This window comes from Halichoeres trimaculatus, unplaced genomic scaffold (assembly GCF_033239565.1).
Source record: "Halichoeres trimaculatus isolate MK-OKI-2021-1 unplaced genomic scaffold, fHalTri1.1 fHalTri1_scaffold_227, whole genome shotgun sequence".
Classification (NCBI taxonomy): domain Eukaryota; kingdom Metazoa; phylum Chordata; class Actinopteri; order Labriformes; family Labridae; genus Halichoeres; species Halichoeres trimaculatus.
This window is the reverse complement of record NW_027437222.1, coordinates 277,501-300,000: the sequence shown is the minus strand read 5'-3', so window position 1 is coordinate 300,000 and position 22,500 is coordinate 277,501. Positions and strand designations below refer to the sequence as shown.

At 47.8% G+C, this 22,500-nt stretch overlaps 1 protein-coding gene across 3 annotated transcripts in view; it reads left to right on the top strand.

The window, feature by feature from the left end:
* Positions 1-7,470: 7,470 nt before the first annotated feature.
* Positions 7,471-22,500, top strand: part of LOC141786578 (glycerophosphodiester phosphodiesterase domain-containing protein 5-like) — a 31,158-nt gene continuing 16,128 nt past the window's right edge. For 2 of the 3 annotated variants that reach the window (XM_074665185.1, XM_074665186.1), the window contains exon 1: positions 7,475-7,742. The gene's annotated coding sequence lies outside the window, so the exon portion shown is untranslated. Of the gene's footprint in view, positions 7,743-22,500 lie in introns of all 3 variants that reach the window. The other variant, XR_012597846.1, reaches the window with a different exon arrangement.

The window sequence follows — 22,500 nt, the reverse complement described above, 5'->3', positions numbered from 1 at the left end:
GACAAACTATGATGAACCATGACGAACCATGACAACCATAAAAAACCATGACCAACCATGACCAACCATGACAAACCATGACGAACCATGACGAACCATGACCAACCATGACGAACCATGACCAACCATGACAAACCATGACAAACCATGACGAACCATGACCAACCATGACCAACCATGACAAACCATGACGAACCATGACGAACCATGACGAACCATGACAAACAATGACAAACCATGACGAACCATGACCAACCATGACCAACCATGACAAACCATGACCAACCATGACAAACCATGACGAACCATGACAAACTATGATGAACCATGACCAACCATGACCAACCATGACAAACCATGACGAACTATGACGAACCATGACTAACTATGACGAACTATGAAGAACCATGACGAACCATGACTAACTATGACGAACTATGAAGAACCATGACGAACCATGACGAACCATGACGAACCATGACGAACCATGACGAACCATGACGAACTATGACGGCTGAAGCGTCTTAGATTCGACTGAAGCTCCTGAAAGCTTCCAGCTCCTCCTCCTCTCCTCTCCTCGATCTGTTGCTGGTGTGTGTCGCGTGTCCTGGTCTGAACCTCCTGCTCAGAGCTGAACTCTCTCTCAGGGAATATGAACACATAAACCCACGGACTGGTCCTTTAGATGCTCTTTAAACTGGTGGTTCGTCCTATGAACTGGACGATCAGCTGATAAATTCAGCAGCTTTTGTCAGAGACAAACGATGACTTACGATGACAAACAGCAGAAACGTTTCCTAACAGAAACCTGGTCTTCCCCTCGCAGCCTGGCGGGTGGAGTAAGGTGGTGTAGACGTGGCTGTGACTGTTTTCAGCCCTGATAAATCAACTTCCTGTGGGCGCAGACTGTTCCTCTAACGCTCTCTGAGTGATCCTCATCAGAAACCATCCTCGCTCTGCTTCAGCATCAGGACCCCCTGAGCAGCTCTGTGCAGGACCCAGACCTGGTCCACGTCTCTGATCAGAGAAGTCTTCACCGCCCGGTGTATCAGAGCCATAATTTATCTGTTTTTAGGTCGTTTTGATTTTTGGAACAACTCTGGAAAAATAAGAATAAAAGAGACAAAAACTGGAAATGTGGAGTTTTTATTGTTCCTGTTTCATCTGCACCAAACGCTGCTCCGAGGGTCTGACCCGGTCTGACCTGACCCGGTCTGACCTGACCCGGCCTGACCTGATCCAGTCTGACCTGATCCAGTCAGAGGGAAACTGGACCCCCCATGAGCATGTTGGTCATTGAGTCGGGTCGGTCAGCTCCATGAGTTTCTGTAGTTTTCATGTAAAGTTTGGTGTGTTGGCGTGTTGACATATTGACATGTTGACATGTTGGCGTGTTGGTGTGTTGACATGTTGACATGTTGGCGTGTTGACATGTTGGCGTGTTGGTGTGTCGGAGCTGACGGCGCTGACCTGAGGAAACTCTCCTGTGATCACAGAAAAAGACCTTTCAGTGAAATAAAAACTCTCTGGACTTTTCCTCAGATCATGGTCTCCTCTCTCTCCTGTAAAGCTCTGAACCTGGTCTCTGACCAGATGATGTAATGGACTGAGTCTGAGCCAGAGTCTGGGCCAGAAACCAGCTCTGATCCGTTAGAGGACTCAGTTAAACCCTCTCATAGGGTCAGAGACCAGTTAAACCCCCTCAGAGGGTCAGAGACCAGTTAAACCCCCTCAGAGGGTCAGAGACCAGTCAAACCCCCTCAGAGGGTCAGAGACCAGTTAAACCCCCTCAGAGGGTCAGAGACCAGTTAAACCCCCTCAGAGGGTCAGAGACCAGTTAAACCCCCTCAGAGGGTCAGAGCACAGTCAAACCCCCTCAGAGGGTCAGAGACCAGTTAAACCCCCTCAGAGGGTCAGAGACCAGTCAAACCCCCTCAGAGGGTCAGAGACCAGTCAAACCCCCTCAGAGGGTCAGAGACCAGTTAAACCCCCTCAGAGGGTCAGAGACCAGTTAAACCCCCTCAGAGGGTCAGAGACCAGTTAAACCCCCTCAGAGGGTCAGAGCACAGTTAAACCCCCTTAAAATCTAATTAAAATCTCAGAAAATCTCACAAAATTCGTTTTAAATCTGATGAACAGTTCATTGACATCTTGCAAATATCTTTTAAAATTGTCCTAAAATCTGATGAACATCTTATAATAATCTCTTGGTGCAGACATCATGTCATTTTTCTGAGCAGACGGTTTGGATCAGTCACATGTTGGTTAAAGATTTTCTCCAGCAGATGAAAAGGTAAAGGTTTAAAAAGCTGCAGTGATTTCAGTTCTTCTTACACAGTGTGTGTGTGTGTGTGTGTGTGTGTGTGTGTGTGTGTGTGTGTGTGTGTGTGTGTGTGTGTGTGTGTGTGTGTGTGTGTGTGTGTGTGTGTGTGTGTTTGAGCATGTGTGTATTTGATTGATGTTTCTGGTGTTGCGGTGCAGCCCCCCCCTCACACACACTTCCCCCTCCCCTTTTTTATTGCTCACTGTTACATAACAGCCTCCACTGCAGAGGAAGAGCACTGCAGAGGACTGCTCACACACACACACACACACACACACACACACACACGCTCAGCTCCGCTCTGTGATGATGTCTCACTGAACGTTGGATCCTTGTTTTCACGTTGAAACACATCTTTTCTCCTGCTCTGGTTTTTAGATTTCAGTCAAACTTCAGAGCATCGATGATTCGATGGATGAAATCTCTGTGATTGTTTTGATCGATGTGATCTCTGTGATGGTTTAACCTGTGACTGTGAAAAGTCGTTTCTCTAAAACTAAAGCTCCAGATTGTGATGACGCCTTATTTAGAGTGTTGATGTGCTCACTGACGACTTTTCCCATCATGCTTTGGGTGATAAACAGAAATGAAGCTCATGCAGAAATGCTGAAGACTGCAGTTCCCAGAGTGTCCACATGAGGCTCCAAGATCCAGAAACACCCCCACTCAGAAAAGATGATCTTTACAGCAGAGGAAAACATGGATCAAAGTTTGTTTCAGTCTGAAGTTTTTCATTTCTCGTCACTGTGAGTGTTTGAGTGACAGCCTCACCTGCTCAGGTGAACCCTGAGTCACACCTAACGCTCATGTGAAGCTAACAACCAGCGGCTGGTTAAACAGGGTTAGGGTTATGGATGAGGTGTTAGCATGGCACATTGTTAGCCTGGAGGCTAGCACATCCAGGTTTGTGAAACCAGAGTTTAAATCTGGGACAAACAACAGAAACCTGATCCTGATCCTGATCCTGATCCTGATCCTGATCCTGATCCTGATGATGATGATGATGATGATGAAGGTTCCCTCCTGTGCTGTGTGACATCAACACTAAGTCAGAAACCAGTGCTCTGAGAAATTAAAAACTGCTGTGCGTCAGAGAGCTGCTGGTTTGAGCTCCACACAGAGACAGACCTGTGTCTCATCATGAGTCCATGAGCAAGGCACCAGAGGGTCCCCTCTCCCTCCTCTCCCTCCTCTTCCTCACACAGCTGAGGACTCCTGATTCACCCTTGAAGAGGAAAATCCCGGCGCAGTCTGTCACACGTGAGCCGGTGTGAGGAGGAGCAGGGCACTGCAGGCGCTGCAGGCTGCTGCAGGCGCCACAGGCGCTGCAGGTGCTGCAGGCTGCTGCAGGTGCTGCAGGCTGCTGCAGGCAGAGCGTGTTCACTGTTCAACGCTCCTGGTGCAGCAGAGACCCTGACGGGCCGATCCATCACCGCAGGACTGCAGGAGAGGGAGGAAGAGGAGGGGGGTAACTGTGTGAGGAGGAGGAGGAAGATTACACATGACGACACAAAGCTTTCATTTCTCTGTGGAGTCTGTGGGTGAAAGAGAGGCGAGTTTCAGACTGCGTCTCTTTTTACTCTGAGAGCAAAGCGTGACAGAAACATGACTTCATCAAAGCCAGAGCACCAAGCTGCACACAGTGACCTGACGTGACCCCAGAGCCAGGGCTAACCATGGCTGCAGAGGGTGAGTCAGGGAGAAATCACACTGTTCAGCTGCTTCATGTTCACAGACACCGTCAGGAAAACACGTTGGAGATGAGACGAGGTGTTAAAACACATTTTCTCATCTTTGGACTCAAAGCCTGATAAACAGAGGTCTGTCCACCAAAAGATCCTAAATCACTGACAAATGACAGAAAATATGCATCTCCTTCAGGGTCTTTCTGATGCTGAACAGCCTCCTCTTCCTCAGATACAGAGGAAGAGGAAGCTGAGGTTGTCCTCAGAGCAGAGATCAGCTCAGGCCCCACACACTCAGGATGATGGTCCATGGAGACTCAGGAGAAAGGGGACCTTCCCTGGACCAGCAGGTGATGAAGCTCCCCCTGACCCGGCAGGCCTCGGGGAGGATGGTGCAGGACTGATGGAGGAGGAGTGTGATGGTCCAGACTCTGTCAGACACACCATGACAAACACACCAACCCCAGCTCAGTGAGCCCAGCAGACCGCTGCCTCTACGTGGGAAAACCAGGTCACAGGAAGAGACCGAGCCGTCCTCCAGCAGCTTCACTCAGCTCCATGAATCAGCCCCAACCACAGCTTCCTCAGGGGCAGAAAACACACTGACTGCACCTTTTCCTGCTGCTCATGGTGTCGGGTTACTCTCCAGAGCCATCAGGAAAGATGGAGGACAGACGTCTCAGCGTATCCAGCCCTCGGTTAGGAGAGGAGAGCATTTAAAGATCGTTAATGATGTTTTTTTTATTTACTGTTTTTAATTTACTGTTCTCTGTCTGTATATGAATACGGACATGTCAGTCTACAGCTGCAGGTGGCGCTATAACTGTCCAGAAGCAGCTTTTGGTAGATCTCCTCTGAAGTAGAGTTGATCATCTGGTGTGTTGGTGGATGCTCAGAGCAGAGGAGGAGAAACAGATGATCATTTAGTTGAAGACTGTCACAGATTCAGAGGAACAGAAACTCTGAGGCTGCTCCACCAATCAGAATGTTCAGTTTACAGGCTCCACCCCCTTAAGATCCAAGACCCCAGGTCCTGCTGTGGGAAGGAGTCAGAATGTGGCAGGGTGTGTTTTAAGGTGGGGCTGTGTGTGTGTCAGTGTGTGTTTTCTGCAGACGCCTCAGGAGCTGATGGAGGTGACGGAGACGATGGACGCTTCGTGTTTTTCATTCCTCACTGAGACTCCTCTTTGTTCAGTTAGCACACATCTTTCACTGTGTGTGTGTGTGTGTGTGTGTGTGTGTGTGTGTGTGTGTGTGTGTGTGTGTGTGTGTGTGTGTGTGTGGACAGGTTGCCTTTTGTGTTGGTCCTGTTACTGTGGTGACTCAGGCCTTGTTGACCAGCTCACACATTATGATTAAAGGTGCGCTGAGTTGCCATGGAAACGATGAACGTAGGTGTTGCATAAGCGGAGAGAAAAGGAGACCCCAGTGTGTGTGTGTGTGTGAGTCTTCATTATGCTGCTGCTCCTCCTCCTCCTCCTCCTCCTCCTCCTACTCCTCCTCCTCCTCTCTGGAGGAGCTGATAACTTGCTGTCTGTCCCTCTTTAACCTTTTTATTTATCAGGGGAAACTGAACGAGTTTATTTCTGTCTGTGCTTCACACTCACACATATCACACATATCACGCCCACACACACATCACGCTCACACATCACGCTCACACTCTCACCTTTACACCTGGGAGCTGCTGCTGTGGGGAGCTGCTGCTGTGGGGAGCTGCTGCTGTGGGGAGCTGCTGCTGTGGGGGGATGCTGCTGTGGGGGGATGCTGCTGTGGGGGGATGCTGCTGTGTCGTGTTCAGGAAACAGCAAAAAGCTTTGAAGCTGGAGACAGAAACAGCAGCTGGTGGAAAAAGACAGTGAAAGGTTTTTTCTATGAGCTGTTTTTTCAGAGCGTCACCTGAAGTTACACACTGAGACGAGACGAGGAGTCTGAGCTCGTCTTCACCATGAGCAGAGACATGATCTGTAGTGAAAGAGTCCTGGTCTGACAGGGTCTGTGCAGAAACCAAACCCTCCTCTCAGAAACCTTCATGTAACAGATCAGCTGAGTTCCTGACAGGAGGAAATCCACAGCAGCTCTGGTTGTGTAATAACTCTGAGGCCTGGTGTTTGCCTGTGTTTGGAAATCTCTCCTGCTCTCCTGTACTCGGGGGATTTTCTCCTGTTTTGTCTGCAGTGATGGATTTACTGCCACAGTAACTCCACTAATAAAACACAGAGCCAGCCGTGCCCCCTGCTTCACCCCGACAGGCTCACTTAATGATGTTTGTTCACTCTTACACAAAACTTTATTGTCCTGTGACTGATGACAGGCTGTTGGTCTGTGAGTGGAGCACAGCACAGGCTCGTCTGTACGTCACAGAGCTGAGGAGGACGTGAGACTGAGCAGAGGAAAGACAGGGCTCTGAAGTCACATGAAGTCAGATTAATGTCACAAACAGCCCAGTGTGGATAACTCAAACTTTGATCAAGAACAATCAGAGCTCAAAACAGAAATAAGCAAAATAAAATCTCATACAAGATAAAAAAAAACTGCAATAAATCAAAACACAACATGCTGACTGTTTTATTTATTACATCATTTCATGAGACGTCCACACGGTGACAACTGGTCTGGATTAATTCAACAGAAAGTGAAATATTGACACTAGAAAATGTTTAAAACAGAAAATATTTGAACCAAAAAAGAGATTTTCACTAAATAATTATTTTCATACATCAACTCTAATTCACAGAGAATGAATGTTTGCTTTGCATTATTTACCGTCTGCTGCTGTAAGGACAAACCATGGTGTTTAAAATTCTCAAAACTTAAAGAAACACAGAGGGAAGACCCAGATCAGTCTGAAACAAACAAACAAAAAACATAAACAACATGAACATCATGTAAACAACATGTAAACACACATACGGAAAGCTCTGAACCACAGGAAGACATGGCATGAAGCGTGAAGACAAGACGAAAAGGCTCAGAGTGAATTAAAAAAGGTGTAAGACAAGACACAGGTGAGACTCGTTAAGGGCCAATCAGGACAGGACACATCAATAAACCAACCAAGTTTTTTCTCTTCTAGTCTTTGTTGTTGTTGTTGTTGTTGTTGTTGTTATGTTGGGGCCAAAACACACGCTTAAGTGCCACCTTGGGAACTAAAGTATCACTTTGTGTGTTAAAGAAATGGGTGCTCTTCAAAGCCACCCCCTTATTTTTTTTTGCCCTTGCCCTTTAAAAGTCTGAGCACGCCACTGCGATGCTGGTTGTTGTGGTTTTAGGATCCTGAAAAACAAAAGAAAGGACAGAAAGACGCTAAGATGTTCCAGTGTGTTGATATAAAACAGAAAATCAGTCTCTGCGAGCCTCCGACACGCTGCTCCTTCCTCCTCAGGATGAACTGATCTAATGTCGAAGGATCTGGAGAAATGGGAGTGCACCGACGTGACGTAAGCAACAGGTTGCTTGGAGCCCCTCGCGGATGCCTCGTGCCTGCAGTTCTCATCCTCTCCTCGGCAGACTGCAGCGCGTGCAGCTCCTGTAGTCCGCCTCGTGTTCTCTCACAGGCAGCAGCTCAGAGGCTGCGCTCTCTGCTTCACGAGACGACTGCGGCAGGCGGCGCGTGCCTCGGAACGCAGTTTGAAAATTAACGGTCGAACCGAGAGAGGAGCGGCGGGAACGACCGGAGGAGCAGCCGGAGCGACCGGAGGAGCAGCGGGAGCGACCGGAGGAGCAGCGTCAGGGTGAGTACAGGTGGATTATTCCTTCATCAGCTCCAGAGAAAAGCCTCTTCAACAACATTTCCTCGGTGCTGTGTGAGGAGGAGGCTGTGTCAGGAGGAGGCTGTGTGAGGAGGAGGCTGTGTGAGGAGGAGGCTGTGTCAGGAGGAGGCTGTGTCAGGAGGAGGCTGTGTGAGGAGGAGGCTGTGTCAGGAGGAGGCTGTGTCAGGAGGAGGCTGTGTGAGGAGGAGGCTGTGTGAGGAGGAGAACAGCCTAATGACTGGTCAGTCAGTCAGTGTGACGCCGCTGGTTAAAATAGCTTTAAGATTAGAGCTGGACAAACTGATAAACACGGTTTTGTTGGTAAATGAGGCGATTAATGTTCTTTATTTTAATGTTTCTGCTCTAACATCTGTTTCCCTTAAAGATGTCTGTAAACACGTCCTATCTAACAGAAACATGTTATAATAATGTCTGAATTCAGTGAGTTTTAAGATTTAGTTACATAAATAATATGTGAAATCCCATTAGCTTAACTTTGACTTTTCATGTTTACATCAAAATATGTGAAGATTTTAGTTTAAATCATTTTTATCATCTCATCACAATCACAGGGTTCCTGTGGATCCTTGAAAAGTCTTAAAAGGCATTGAATTCATTATTCTAAAAAAAAGTCTTAGATCCAAATTTCAAAAGTCTTAAAAATTTGAACACATTGGTAAGATTTACGTTAGTTTGAAGTTAAAAAAAAAACATTTTTATTTATCTATTTTTCTAAATAATTTCCTGATTTACTCTCATGGCAGCATCGCGTAATCACAATAGCGGAACTAACAAAACGGTGATGTGGTTGCACCAGGAACTTTTAAAGCAGACACATGTCTTGGTTCTACCTCAGGTGCCTGGAGAGAGAAAAAAAATGAGGAAAAATTGGCAAAATAATCCAAAAGTGGCTTAGGGAAACTGATTACGGCAGCAAAATTGAGAATTAAATTTGAAATTAAATTTCAAAAACTGTAAAAAATCCAAAAATGTTTGTGACAGTGGCCAAAAGAGATGAATGGGGGCAAAATAGGCAAAAAGTTGTAAAAATGGGGTTAAAAAAAGGTAAAAAGTGATGTTTTATGTAAAATAAACATTGGGTCAAAATGGCCTCCAACCCAGGTAAATCATCTGCTGTTTTTGTTTGTTAGTTTTGTTTGTTTCAATTGTGGTTTGTTGTTGACATGTTTTTGAATTTGATTTCCAACGTCATTAAAAAAGTCTTAAAAAGTCTAAAATTTGACTTGACTTGAGCTGTAGGAACCCTGCCATCACTGGACATAAAGGCTGATTCTGTTATTGTGTCAGCAGTTTGTTATGCCAAAGGCCAGGGGAAATATTAATATGACACAATCCTCTGTCAAAAACCAACTACTACTGTAACTAACTGTTGATGTGCTGATTTTAAGAGTTAAGTTTCTGTGAACACAGTTTTTTTCCTGTTTGACTTATTGTGACCCTTTTCTTGTCTCCTCCTGGTGGCGCTGATGATAACAAACTGCTCTTTTAAGGGCACCCTGTTTGTAATTATTCATGATGTTTAAGCTTCATAAGTATCTTGCACTCTGTCAGTTTCAGCAGAATAACATATTATTATTGTTGTTGTTGTTGTTGTTGTTGTTGTTGTTGTTGTTGTTATTGTGAGCGCTGTGTCAGATCTCCCCCCTACTGAACCGTCTCTGGACCCTCTCAGCGCTGCCGTCTTGTTTAGCAGCTCGTCCATGTCACAGCGTCACTTACTCAGAGTGGAGATCTCCAACGTTTCCTCAGCTCATGTTGATGTCGTGTCGTCGTCTTGTCTGATGACTTTTCTTGCAGCTCTCTGGCATAACAACAACTGAATCCTGTTTCTGTCGGGCTGCATTATTGCTTCCCTTTGGGTCGATACAAATCAATTCTCTTCACACAGACAGACTGTCTGTCCAGATTACAGCCAGTCAGTGAGCGTTGTCAGGAGTCCAGGTCACGTTGCTGAACATCAGATTTCTGCTTTCATCTCTCAGCCAAGGTGACGCAGCCACAGCTGTTTGAGGGAGGATGTGAGGATGGATGTGAGGGAGGATGTGAGGGAGGATGTGAGGATGGATGTGAGGATGGTGTGAGGATGGATGTGAGGATGGATGTGAGGGAGGATATGAGGATGGTGTGAGGATGGATGTGAGGGAGGATGTGAGGATGGATGTGAGGATGGATGTGAGGATGGATGTGAGGATGGATGTGAGGGAGGATGTGAGGGAGGATGTGAGGATGGATGTGAGGATGGATGTGAGGATGGATGTGAGGGAGGATGTGAGGATGGATGTGAAGATGGTGTGATGAGACGTGTGCTTGGCTTTTATCATCGTCTTCAGAGATGAGCTGAAGCTGGACAGAAATCTCTGAAGGTCAGATTTTGACCTTAGGGCAGATGCTGATGGAGGACCTGGTCCAGGACCTGGTCATGTGTTTGGTAGTTTGTTGATCCTCGGCCTGAGCTGGTTTTTGACTGAGGCCATGTCCACACATAGCCAGAGATATCTGGGAAACCACATATATCTTTACATGTTTAAGCCTGTTATCCACATGAAACCGCAGTTTACATCACAGAAGATGATGTTTTCTGAAAACTCTGTCCAAAGTGAAGATTTCAGAAAACTCTGGCGTCGTGGTTTCGTTTTGAGGATGCTGGTCTACGTGTGTCGAGGTCTGAAACATTAGCATACTCTGGTCCCACAGGTCCGTACGTGGTGGTAGCTGGTCAGGAAGCTGCTCTTTGAATCACTGAGGCTCAGGTGTGGTCACACTTTGACTAAAAACCATCTGTCTGTGATAATCTCAGTGATGTGCACTCGCAGTCTTTGCCTTCACCTGTTGGTGGCGTACTGCTCAGTGCGACGGTCGGCTGCTGTGACACATGTTTGATGTTTCGGTGTTGATTGAGCTTCTTGATGAGACTGAGAGCTTCACACAGTGAGGTGTGTCAGGTGTAAATGTCACAGGAGCATGTGATTGGCTCACAGCCACAGGAAGTAGTGACCGAGACGTGCCCGTCATCAGAGCTGAACATCACCTACAGACATCAGCAGATCAGCTGCTTATTGAAAACTAATTAGCTCCTAACGTCTTATGTAACGTATTTATTTTGTCAATAGGATAATTTGGATATTAAAGAAAAGATCTCTGTATGTTTAAAGTGATATTTTAAGCTTGTATATCTTTCCTCAGGGAGCCAGTGAACAGAGCAGGAAACTGGACCAGACCGTAGGTAGTGACAGGAAGTGGGCCGCAGGTCGGGGGCGGGCCTTGGCCGCCTGCTTCCTGAGGACTTAAGCTTCTTCAAATGGGACGTGCTACTTAACCACTGAGCTGAACTGGTGCCGAGGACGCCTAAAGATATTTACAGTTTGATTTCAGGATTGTTGTAAAGGAGGAAATGGGTTCACAGGTTTTCCAACTTGTTGCACCTGAATGAAAAATACGTTTCTTTTTACAGGTCAGTCAGCAACAGTTGGTTTGAGGAAACTAATGGTTGGACTGAGCTTCAGCTGACTCTGCTAAAACAGTGTGAAAAAATGTGCCGTCACCCAGGCCTCCACCCAGGCCTCCACCCAGATTCCCAGAGTTCGCCCTAAATGTGAATTTGTTGTGAGCAGTTCTCTGAGATAAACAGGCTGAGCTTCAGATCTGGGTCTGAGTCTCAGTAACACTGTCGTGGTGTCATGCTTCAGCCGCCCGTCTGTCTCTAAAGCTCCTTAATCACACTGGGCTCATTGGCATCTCCTCTCTTAATTTGATTAGTCCACCTTTAGGTGCTCCTTGTGTCACCAAAGCTCCAGGATGAATGTAGTGTGTGTTAGGGGCCAGGAACTCTTAAAACCTTGTTGTAGATTTTAACATTGTAGAGATGAATTTCCTGCCTCCAGTTAAAGCTCTGTGCCTGAGGACAGCGACCTGTGGAAACGTTGCTTTTGGTCTTGGTGACAGCTCGTTAAGGTGGTCCGCCTGTTCCTGTGGGTGGGCGTGGACATGTGAAGTCTTCAAACAGATGAAGAGGAGGGTGAGGTTTGGTGAGCGTCTGTGTCCCTCTCCTGCAGCACAGCAGCTGGAGTTGATTGATTGACCCTGAAGCATCACAAACTTCAGTCACTTCAGCCGTCGCCCACCGACACGTCAAACTTTGACCCTGGTCTTTGTGTTTCTGAGGGGACTGGTTTTTCCCAGAGACAGGAACAGTGGACTGTTACAGTCTGTGTCCAGAGGAGGAGGAGTTAAGATGAAGAGCGGTCATCACCTCGTGTGCATCGTTTTATAGGAGATTTCTGAGTCTGATGTGAATTTTCTGCACGCGTTGATTAAACTGGTTTTATTACAGTGACAGAAATCCCCACAGGCTGAGGGAGATCCCAGAGTGGCAGGAAAAGAGATGAAATCCTCCTGAGGAACGGCTCATTCCCCTCACTGATGATGATGATGATGATGATGATGATGATGATGATGATGATAACCACTCATACAGAGCTGTTAAATAATGAATCAATAAACTGTTGGTCTCATCATTGATCACCTCCATCACCACTGACTCACTCTCCTCCTCCACCTGTGTCTGAGCGCTCTGCGCCGTGCTCACAGCGTGGGGACGGGTGCCAGGAGAGGACAAGCTGTTCGTTAGTGAGAAACGAGCTGGACTGTGAAAACAGGAAGTGGTCTGTGAGTCTGTTTGGGTTTTTAGTCGCTGCTCAAAGAGTGGAGCTCACAGAGTCGCCAAATTTACCATCACAGGCCGTTTAACAGCTGGTCTGATGTTTGGGCGAAGCAAATACTGCTGCTGCTGAAACCAGTGAGCAAGGCACTTCCTGTTCATTTCACCTGAAACACAGAAAACTTAACGTTGGTGTTTCCTGATGTTTTTCTGATGCTTACCTGATGGTTTCCTGGTAGTCTGATAGGATGGAAGCAGGAATCTGCAGAGTTCACTCTGTGACAATGGTTTGGGTGATGGACGATGGAGGCAGACAGACGGTGACCACGGTTTGAATCCTGTCATTTACAAACCTGCTGTAAACTGAGTCAGCCCGTGTTGGTGTGTGTTGGTGTGTGTTGGTGTGTGTTGGTGTGTGTTGGTGTGTTGGTGTGTGTAGGTGTGTGTTGGTGTGTGTTGGTGTGTGTTGGTGTGTGTTGGTGTGTGTTGGTGTGTGTTGGTGTGTGTTGGTGTGTGTGTTGGTGTGTGTTGGTGTGTGTTGGTGTGTGTTGGTGTGTGTCAGTGTGTGTTGGTGTGTGTCTGTGTGTGTTTGTGTGTGTGTTGGTGTGTGTAGGTGTGTGTTGGTGTGTTGGTGTGTGTTGGTGTGTGTAGGTGTGTTGGTGTGTGTTGGTGTGTGTAGGTGTGTTGGTGTGTGTTGGTGTGTGTAGGTGTGTTGGTGTGTGTTGGTGTGTGTTGGCGTGTGTTGGTGTGTGTTTGTGTGTGTGTTGGTGTGTTGGTGTGTGTTGGTGTGTGTAGGTGTGTTGGTGTGTGTTGGTGTGTGTAGGTGTGTTGGTGTGTGTTGGTGTGTGTAGGTGTGTTGGTGTGTGTTGGTGTGTGTTGGTGTGTGTTGGTGTGTGTTGGTGTGTGTTTGTGTGTGTGTTGGCGTGTGTTGGCGTGGTGCTGAGGACGGTGACGGACAGCTGAGAGCTGATTGGCTCAGACACAGAGGCTGTATTGTTTGGTGCGTCCTGTCTCCTCTGCTCTCTGTCTCTCTGCGTCTGTCGCCTTTTCCTGCTCGCTGCACATTTACAGGCCTGTTTTTATCTGCACCATGTGCTTCACTGCATCATCTTTTAAAGGACACACACACACACACTCTCACACACACACTCTGACACACACAGTATGTGCAGCCTGCAGCGCTGTGTATTCAGCATCCAGCTCTGTGACTGAGTCCTGACAGCGGCCCTCTCCTGGTGCTGCTCAGTCGGTCTGGGACCAATCACAATCTGCTGCAGGGTCTGCTGCAGGGTCTGCTGCAGGGTCTGCTGCGGGGTCTGCTGCGGGGTCTGCTGCAGGGCTTGCTGCAGGGTCTGCTGCAGGGTCTGCTGCAGGGTCTGCTGCGAGGTCTTGCTGCAGGGTCTGCTGCAGGGTCTGCTGCAGGGTCTGCTGCAGGGTCTGCTGCAGGGTCTGCTGCACTGCTGCGCTCTTCACTTCAGCTGCAGCTGTGTGGTTTGACAGACAGAGATGAAGCAGACGAGCTCCTCAGTCGATGTGTGTTTCCCTCTGCTGTGTTTCTACGTCACAGTCGTCCTGAGCAGCGAGCTGCTTCTCGCTCCAACGTCTCGTGCTCTTAATATTCTGTTTTCCCACTGGGATCTTTAAAGTTTAATCTTATCCTGAGCATAATCACATCCTGCAGTCCTGCAGTCCTGCAGCGCCACATGAGCAGCAGGATTAAGTGCCTGGTTTAAAGGACACTCCACAAACTCTCTGGAGTTTAAGCCACGCCCCTGCTGGTCAGGCTGCTGATGTCTCTGCTTTTTAAAAACAGGATATCTGAAGAAACGCTTCTTAAAGTGCAGCCAGCTGGAGACAGTGAGGTGGTCTGGATGTTTTTCCTCTGCCTGACGCCGTGTTAGCGTTGTTTGTTGGATTATTTGTAGTGTTGGCTCTAATCTGAGTCGTCAGGTGGATGCAGCGTGAGCAGGTAAACACGTCATCGTCCTGTCACCGCGTGAAGAGACAAACACCAGGATCCAGGCTCGTTTCCTCACCACGCTGCAGACGTTAGCGTTGTTGTTGTTTGTGTCTGTAATTTATTCCTCTGATGCAAATGAAACCAAACTCAGACGACTCTTTTCATTACACACACACACACACACACACTCACACACACACACACACACACACACACACACACACACACACACACACACACACACACACACTCTGTTCGGCTCAGTTTGTGTTTGTACAGCTGGAAACAGTCTCTGTAAACCTGAAGAAGAGCTGGAGTCATTCAGATCATCATCGTTTCAGACTCCATGGTGGAGATTTGGGTGGAGATTTGGGTGGAGATTTGTGTTGGTTGGTGTTCTGTGTCTGACTCCTAAAAACTGTCTGTTACCATCTTTAAAACCAAACTTTCTGTGATTTATTTCCATGTTTTTATCTCTGACTGCAGCCTCAGCTGTTGAGAAGAGAAACCTGAGACTCTCGTCCTCTCGTTGTTTATGTTCCTCATAAAAACATAAAAACCTGTGACTGCAGGCTGTGGGCCTGATTTCAAGCTTTGCTCAGAAATAATGGAGCCTAACTTATCTGACGGTCATCCACAGTCATTTATTGCCTCCTCTGTGAGGAACGTCTGTGAGAGTTATTGCTTTTCAATAACACCAGCTCTGAATGAACTCCATGACTGAGCTGATCACTGCCTGTGTCTGTGAGACATGAGCAGATGATCCAGTGTTTCTGCTTTAATTACAGTTTGCACATGTAATGAAGGAGCCCTGGGTTAGGATGATGCTTCCTCTGATTTTATGCCTGAGGTGAAGTGTTTGGTCTTTGGTGTGGGCACGCTTTCTTCAGTCACTGTTTCTGTTGGGTTAATACGATCTAACCTTACAGAGCAGACGGACCTGCCTGATCCAGTTTCTGAACTCCTGCAGGTCCATCTTTCCAGGCTCCAATGACCAACGATTTCACTCGGCTGAATTCTGACCGGCCAATCAGGGAAGAGAGGCGGAGCTGTGGGAGCAGATGTGACGTCAGCAGACTTTCGTACTTGTCAGCGTTCCTTTGATTCTTAAGTTAAATTTATAAAAACAGAAGCTGTCGTCTAACACCTTTTTCACAGCTGTTTCTCATGTTCCTGTAGTTGTTCATCTATTGTTCCTTAGAAGCAGCGGCTCACATAAGCTACGTCACACTGTGGCTTGATGTGGATTGGTCCGTGGGGAGTGTGTTAATCAGAACGGTCGTCCAATCACCAGCTGCGGATCTTTTTTTAAGTCCCGCCTCTGACAACAAATCTGAAGAGCTGCTACCCAGATGGACGAGTGAAATATTTCCGTGACGGATATATGAAACTGTTCGTCTGGCGTGTCAGGTTAAATAAAATCTGCAACAGGAAAAAACAAATACATTTCACAGAATGCCAATAAAAATCACTGATCAAAAAATAAATTTTACAAAACCAGTAAGGGTTGGACCAGGGCTGTCGAGTGGGACCATGATGCTTGTCTCTGATTGGTCAAACCCATAGTGTGGTTATTGTGATGGATAAACCTGCGACGTGCCCACAAGAGGGTCCGATGTGGATTCAGGAGACCAGGCTCCTGCCTGAGCGTGAGCCACGTTGTTCGGTCCAAACAGTAGTCCAGGTCCCAGCAGCTCGGCTGATATCGTCCTCCTGATAACATTCACCCAGGAACGTCGCCCCTTCTCTGTAGCCCAAGGCTCTTTAACTCAAGGGTTCATAGTGATGTGTGTATATCGTGGTAAATAGAAAGCATTTCTATAATCACACTGTATGAATGTCCCTTGTTAAAGTACTGCCCTATCAAATGAAGCTCCTCCTCCATCCTGATAGACACCTGAAACTCTGCGCTGGCTCTGCTACAGCTGGTATCCACTGTCAACAGGAAATGATAGACGACCGATGTGACGACATGCTTTGATTAGCCAATCAGAGACAAGTAGCATGGTCCCACCCTTTCTGCTTTCATGACATTTATTTTGTGATCAGTGAAATTTATTTGAGGATGGGTGAAATTTATTTTGTGATCAGTTACTTTAATTTGTGATGGGTGATCTGATGATGAAATGTATTGGTGCTTCTGAAATTTATTTTGCCCTTCAGGGCCACCGTAAAGAACTGATCCAAAGTGAAACGTGTCTGGATTTGATGAGCTGGATTTTGGCTCTGCTCCTCACTTCCTGTGGGTAACTCTGATTAAGCCCTAACGTCAAAGTTTGAAGAGGAGAATCTTCACTGCAGAGAGTTTGGCAAAGCTTCATTTGAAACAGAAAGAGCAAAAAACATGAAACATGTTAAAAACCCGTCCAGCCTGACATTTCCTCCAGCGCGGTGTGACCTCTGGGGGGCGCTGACGGCAGCAGGAAGAGACGCTCAGGCTGAGCTCACGTTTAAATGATGAGGAAACAGAGTTATCTACAGAGAACCTGCAGGTGAATTTGGTCTGATGTGAGTTCAGCCTTCACCTCTGGTTGGTTATAAAGACGTCACAGTTTTAAGATCTCCTGGTCTGGATTTTCCTCAGGGCCTGTGGATGCTGACAGAGAGCCGTGTGTGTGAACAGGAGCCGTGTGTGTGTGAACAGGAGCCGTGTGTGAACAGGAGCCGTGTGTGTGTGTGAACAGGAGCCGTGTGTGTGAACGGGAGCCGTGTGTGTGTGTGAACAGGAGCCGTGTGTGTGTGTGAACAGGAGCCGTGTGTGTGAGCAGGAGCCGTGTGTGTGTGTGTGAACAGGAGCCGTGTTTCTGCCCGCTCAGACCTGTCAGGTCATGGTTTGAGTCTCGACAGGGACACGAGTCTCTGCTCCTGTCAGGTGTGATGGAGCCGAGTCGGCGAGTAAAACATGACACACTGCCGACCTGTTCCCAGCAGCTGCCTCCGCCTCCGCGTCACGCAGAGACGAGGATGGAGGACAGATCAGCTGAGCCCTGAGACGGTTGGTGGCCCATAAAGACCTGCAGGTTACCCCTCAGCCCAGCCCGGTCTGGTGTTTGACAGGAAGCTGAAGGTCGTGGCGTTCCTGTCTCCGTCATGTGTTGGTGATGAGCGTGTCAGTTCAGGTGTTTGCTGCGTTTGCTGCGTTTGCTGCGTTTGCTGCGTTTGCTGTGTTTGCTGCGTTTGCTGTGTTTGCTGCGTTTGCTGCGTGGGAGACCGACTCAGAAAGTCTCTGAAGTTAAAATACGAGCTGGTACTTTGATCAGCGTCTGAGAAAGACCTCCAGGATCCAGTCCAGGGTTACATAAGGAGAGGTGAGTCAGCCGTTATGAAAGGCTGATGGATCCTCTCAGATCATGTGTGAACACCGCGTGCTCAGATAACTCCTCAGGTGGTGGATCCACCTTTTCCTCTGGGGACCTGTTGGTCTGATGGATCAGAGGAGGTCCAGCTCTGGGGTCAGACTTGGGGTCAAACACAGACTCTAACCTGCGTCCTGCTGCTGTGGTTCAGGGGTTACAGCTGTTTGCTGACGGCGCTGACGGCGCTGACGGCGCTGACGGCGCTGACGGCTGAGCGTGTATCCCTGTTTTCATGTGAGTGATTTATTTCAGGATCTACAAAATCAGATGACATCAGAGGCCTGCACCCTGCCTGGTCTGAGAGTCTGACCCTTCAGTGGAACCTGTTTGAATACCAAGTCCTCCAGCTGATCAGCCTGACAGGAAGTGGAGTCCTCCCTCTGCTGGTCTCCTTCACTGCTCATCAGAGCAGCTGTGAGCTTCAGGTGAAGCCAACCACCTCCTTTCCTGAGGGACCCTGTCGCTGTCTCTGCAGCGCGGTGTGCAGCACTGTGTGCAGCGCGGTGTGCAGCGCGGTGTGCAGCGCGGTGTGCAGCGCGGTATGCAGTGGTGTGGGGGCACCCTTTGAAAAACTGAGTCCAGTACCCTGTTGACTGAAGGTGATATAATCTGTCCGCTCTGGTTCAGTCGTCACGTCACTTTGGTTTGATGATCTGATTTTTCTGTTTCACTTTCTATCAGCTGATCAGCTTCTGTCCAAAGGAACAAACTCATGTTTTTAACAGTTTTACTCGCTGTTACGACGACTCGGGAAACAATCGACTGCTCATGACTCCTGAAACAGGGAGGTGACACAGCTCACTCCTCAAGTCAGCGCCTCCTCAGGTGTCACGCACTGATTGACGTCTCTCTGGTCGCCTGCTGCTGTACACGTGTCCGACTGCTGCTGCTGACATGCCTGCTGCTCTGTGAAGGTCTGGACAGGTCTCTGTAGCTGTTGGTTTGTCTGTGGAGCTCAGAAAGTCTCTGTGCAGAGCAGCAGAGCAGGAGCTGGAGCAGGAGCAGGAGCTGGAGCAGGAGCAGGAGCAAGAGCTGGAGCTGGAGCAGGAGCAGGAGCTGGAGCAGGAGCAGGAGCTGGAGCTGGAGCAGGAGTAGGAGCAGGAGCAGGAGCAGGAGCAGGAGCTGGAGCTGGAGCAGGAGCAGGAGCAGGAGCTGGAGCAGGTGCAGGAGCAGGAGCTGGAGCAGGAGCAGGAGCTGGAGCTGGAGCAGGAGTAGGAGCAGGAGCTGGAGCAGGAGCAGGAGCTGGAGCTGGAGCAGGAGCAGGAGCAGGAGCAGGAGCAGGAGCAGGAGCTGTTTTTTTGAGTTGACAGCGTGAATCTGAAAACCAAAGTGTGAAATGCAGTTAGGTAACGGCTGGTGTAGGCTGCTGTACGTCCTGTCTGAATTGATTTTTGGAGTTTTTGGAGGAGCTGAATCATCTGTTATGTCACTCAGAGCTTCCACCCACAGCAGCAGGCAAACAGCAGCAGGCAAACAGCAGCAGGCAAACAGCAGCAGGCAAACAGCAGCAGGCAAACAGCAGCAGGCAAACAGCAGCAGGAGCTGCTGACATTTCAGACCTGCTGCACTTCAACTCTCACACATCAAACCAGGAACAGGAGGGACAGCGTTTCTCGCTCTGAGCCTCAGGCTGATCAGGGAAATGTGGACTAAAGACTGTGATATGGTGTTTATGAAGTTAACGTCTCAGTGTGTGGAGAGGATCTCAGATTAACACGTGTCATGGCGTGCTGAGGTCACACAGGAAGGACAGAAAAATGACCTCAGTCCACTTTGGTCCTCTGCAAAGAGCAGGTCTGTCTGCTCGACCAGTTTAATGTCACGCTACTAAAGACTGGCCAATGGCCAACAGCCATTCGGGGGGGGGGGGGACAGATGGACGGGGCGGGGTCAGGAGAGGATGAAAGACTCTCAGATTAAGACAATTAGTCAGGACACTGTGAACCAGAGATGCAGGAAAAGACACAGAAAGAGAGGGATGATGGAGGGATCATGGATGGATGTGGTCTCAGACTGGTGTGGGACCTTGTTAACAGGCGGTCTCAGTGGTTCAGGTCTTGGGTCTCAGTCTCTCCTGTCGTTGCTCTCTGGGCTGGTTGTTGGTGTCTTTGTTTCTGAACTCAGGTTTTTGTAACTTTCTCTCTCAGAGTAAAGAAAGTGTCTTTCCTTCTTTCCTTCAGCCTGAGGAGCTCACAGAGGTCTTCCTGCCCCCCCCCTGTCAAAGACCTGACCCACTTTGGGTCCAGACCCAGGTTGATAGAGAAGGATGCTCCCAGCAGCTGTCAGCAGAGCTCTGCCTTCAGTTCCTGGTTCATCCAGTAAAACTGACGAGTTGAGGCTGTAATCTGTCACTGACCGCTGTATGCTGACCGCTGAACGCTGAACGCTGATCGCTGAACGCTGAACGCTGTTTGTCCTCAGTGTGTGACGTGTCTTAAATCAGAACGAGGAGAGTCCAGCTGAGCGTGGTCTGTCAGGTTTTTCTCTGTTCATCATTTTTCTCTTTGTGTCGTTGTCACCGTGTTACATAACTCCTCCTTCCTCACACTCATCCTACACACACTCTCCTTTCCTCCTCCTGCTCAGACACCTTCACCCAGAGACCAGACTGCAGGGCTGAACACACACACACACACACACACACACACACACACACACACACACACACACACACACACACACTCACTCACTCACTCATTCACTCACTCACTCACTCACTCACTCACTCACTCACTCACTCACTCACTCATTTATTCACTCACTCACTCATTCACTCACTCATTCACTCACTCACTCACTCACTCACTCACTCACTCACTCCTTTCTCTTGCTCTTGTTTTTTTGCCTCTTATATCACTGACTGCAGCACTTCTTCTCTTTAAACCCATTATTCTGTGTGTGTGTGTGTGTGTGTGTGTGTGTGTGTGTGTGTGTGTGTGTGTGTGTGTGACCTGTAACGAGCAGCGCCCCCTGCTGGAGGATGTGTTTAGTCCTGTATCAGGTCTTGTAGGAGTCGTCTCTGTCTCCGTCTTGTCTGCTCCTCTCTCCCATCATCCTTTTCACCGCGGTAATAATAACTGATGTGATGTCACCGTTGCCATGGCAGCCGAGTGTCTCAGTCTGACTTTAGTGATGAAATCAAACAGTCACAGGCTGTCCTGGAGAGACGTCTGTGAAACCACGGCTCAGATGTTCAGAGCTGATCAGAGGAGCAGGTTTTCTGTCACTCAGAGAAAAACTTAGCCAGAACGAAAAGATGACCACATGAGAAGTCCAGACCCGGTCTACCTGGGAAACCAGAACCAAACACAGGTTCAGATCAGATGTTGAGCAGTTTGTAGACCTGACATAACGAGCTGACTCCAGGATCCTTATCCAGTCCTGACCCACAGTACTTTCTGACTGTATAAAGTTGTTTCTGGACCCACATAGGACCAGATGTAGGACACTGATCTGGGTCTGGAGCAAACGAGGTCACTGCAGGAGAACAAACGAGGAAGGGACTGAAGTGTTTTTAATCTCAGAGTGAAAGAGAAAAGTTTATTAGTGTTCAGCTCATTAACTGAATCAATCTGCAGCAAACACATCATTTAGATCATTCAGATCATTGTGATCATTTAGATCATTGTGATCATTTAGATCATTCAGATCATTTAGATCATTTAGATCATTCTGATCATTTAGATCATTTTGACCATTTTGATCATTTAGATCATTTAGATCATTTAGATCATTCAGATCATTTAGATCATTTAGATCATTCAGATCATTCTGATCATTCAGATCATTCAGATCATTTAGATCATTTAGATCATTCAGATCATTTAGATCATTTAGATCATTCAGATCATTTAGATCATTCAGATCATTCAGATCATTCAGATCATTTAGATCATTCAGATCATTTAGATCATTTTGACCATTTTGATCATTCAGATCATTTAGATCATTCTGATCTTTTTGCTCAGATGTAAAGAAGGAAATTTGCCAAACTTCAGGTCAGACGTTGATGTTTCTTCTTCCCTCCATCGACACAGAAACAGAAACCCTGAAGCAGAGAAACGTTTTATCAGATAATCTGTGAACAGGATAATCTCAGGGCTGGCTCTGGATCAGGACGTATGAACCAGGGTTGTTTGAGGTGCAGAGGGTGCGTCTGATTGGCCGGCTCGGCCTGTGGCTGATTAGCCATTTGGCGGCTGCTGAGGCTGGTATCTGGTTTAGTGGAGCAGAGGATGTGGAGCTGTTGTATAAGTGTTTTTATGAAGCTGCTGATGCTGTGTTTCTGAGCGGTTAGAGGACGGGGAGGAAACAATCACTTTGCTGTTAGTCGTATTGAACATTTGTGCTGTAAGTAATGCTAATGCTAATGCTAATGAGAAATCACCTGTAAACAGCTGTTCAGCAGGTAAACTCATCATTCCATGTCAAAGATGTTAAAGATGTTAAACGGTCGTTAATAAAAGCACAAACACGCGACGTGGTCAGAGGAGTCCAGTGGGAGGTTCTGGTTCAGTAACTGGACCTTTAAGTTCCTCCACAACCCGCCTGAGTGTGTCCATGTGTAACAGTCAGAGCGCTGTGTGTGTGTGTGTGTGTGTGTGTGTGTGTGTGTGTGTGTTGAATGATGAGAGCATCATTGTAGACCAGCAGGTGTGTGTACCTGTGTTTACAGCAGGAAGAAATAACTCCTGGAGCAGAGACGCTAACATCACATGTAGGTCGCTGTGTGTGTGTGTGTGTGTG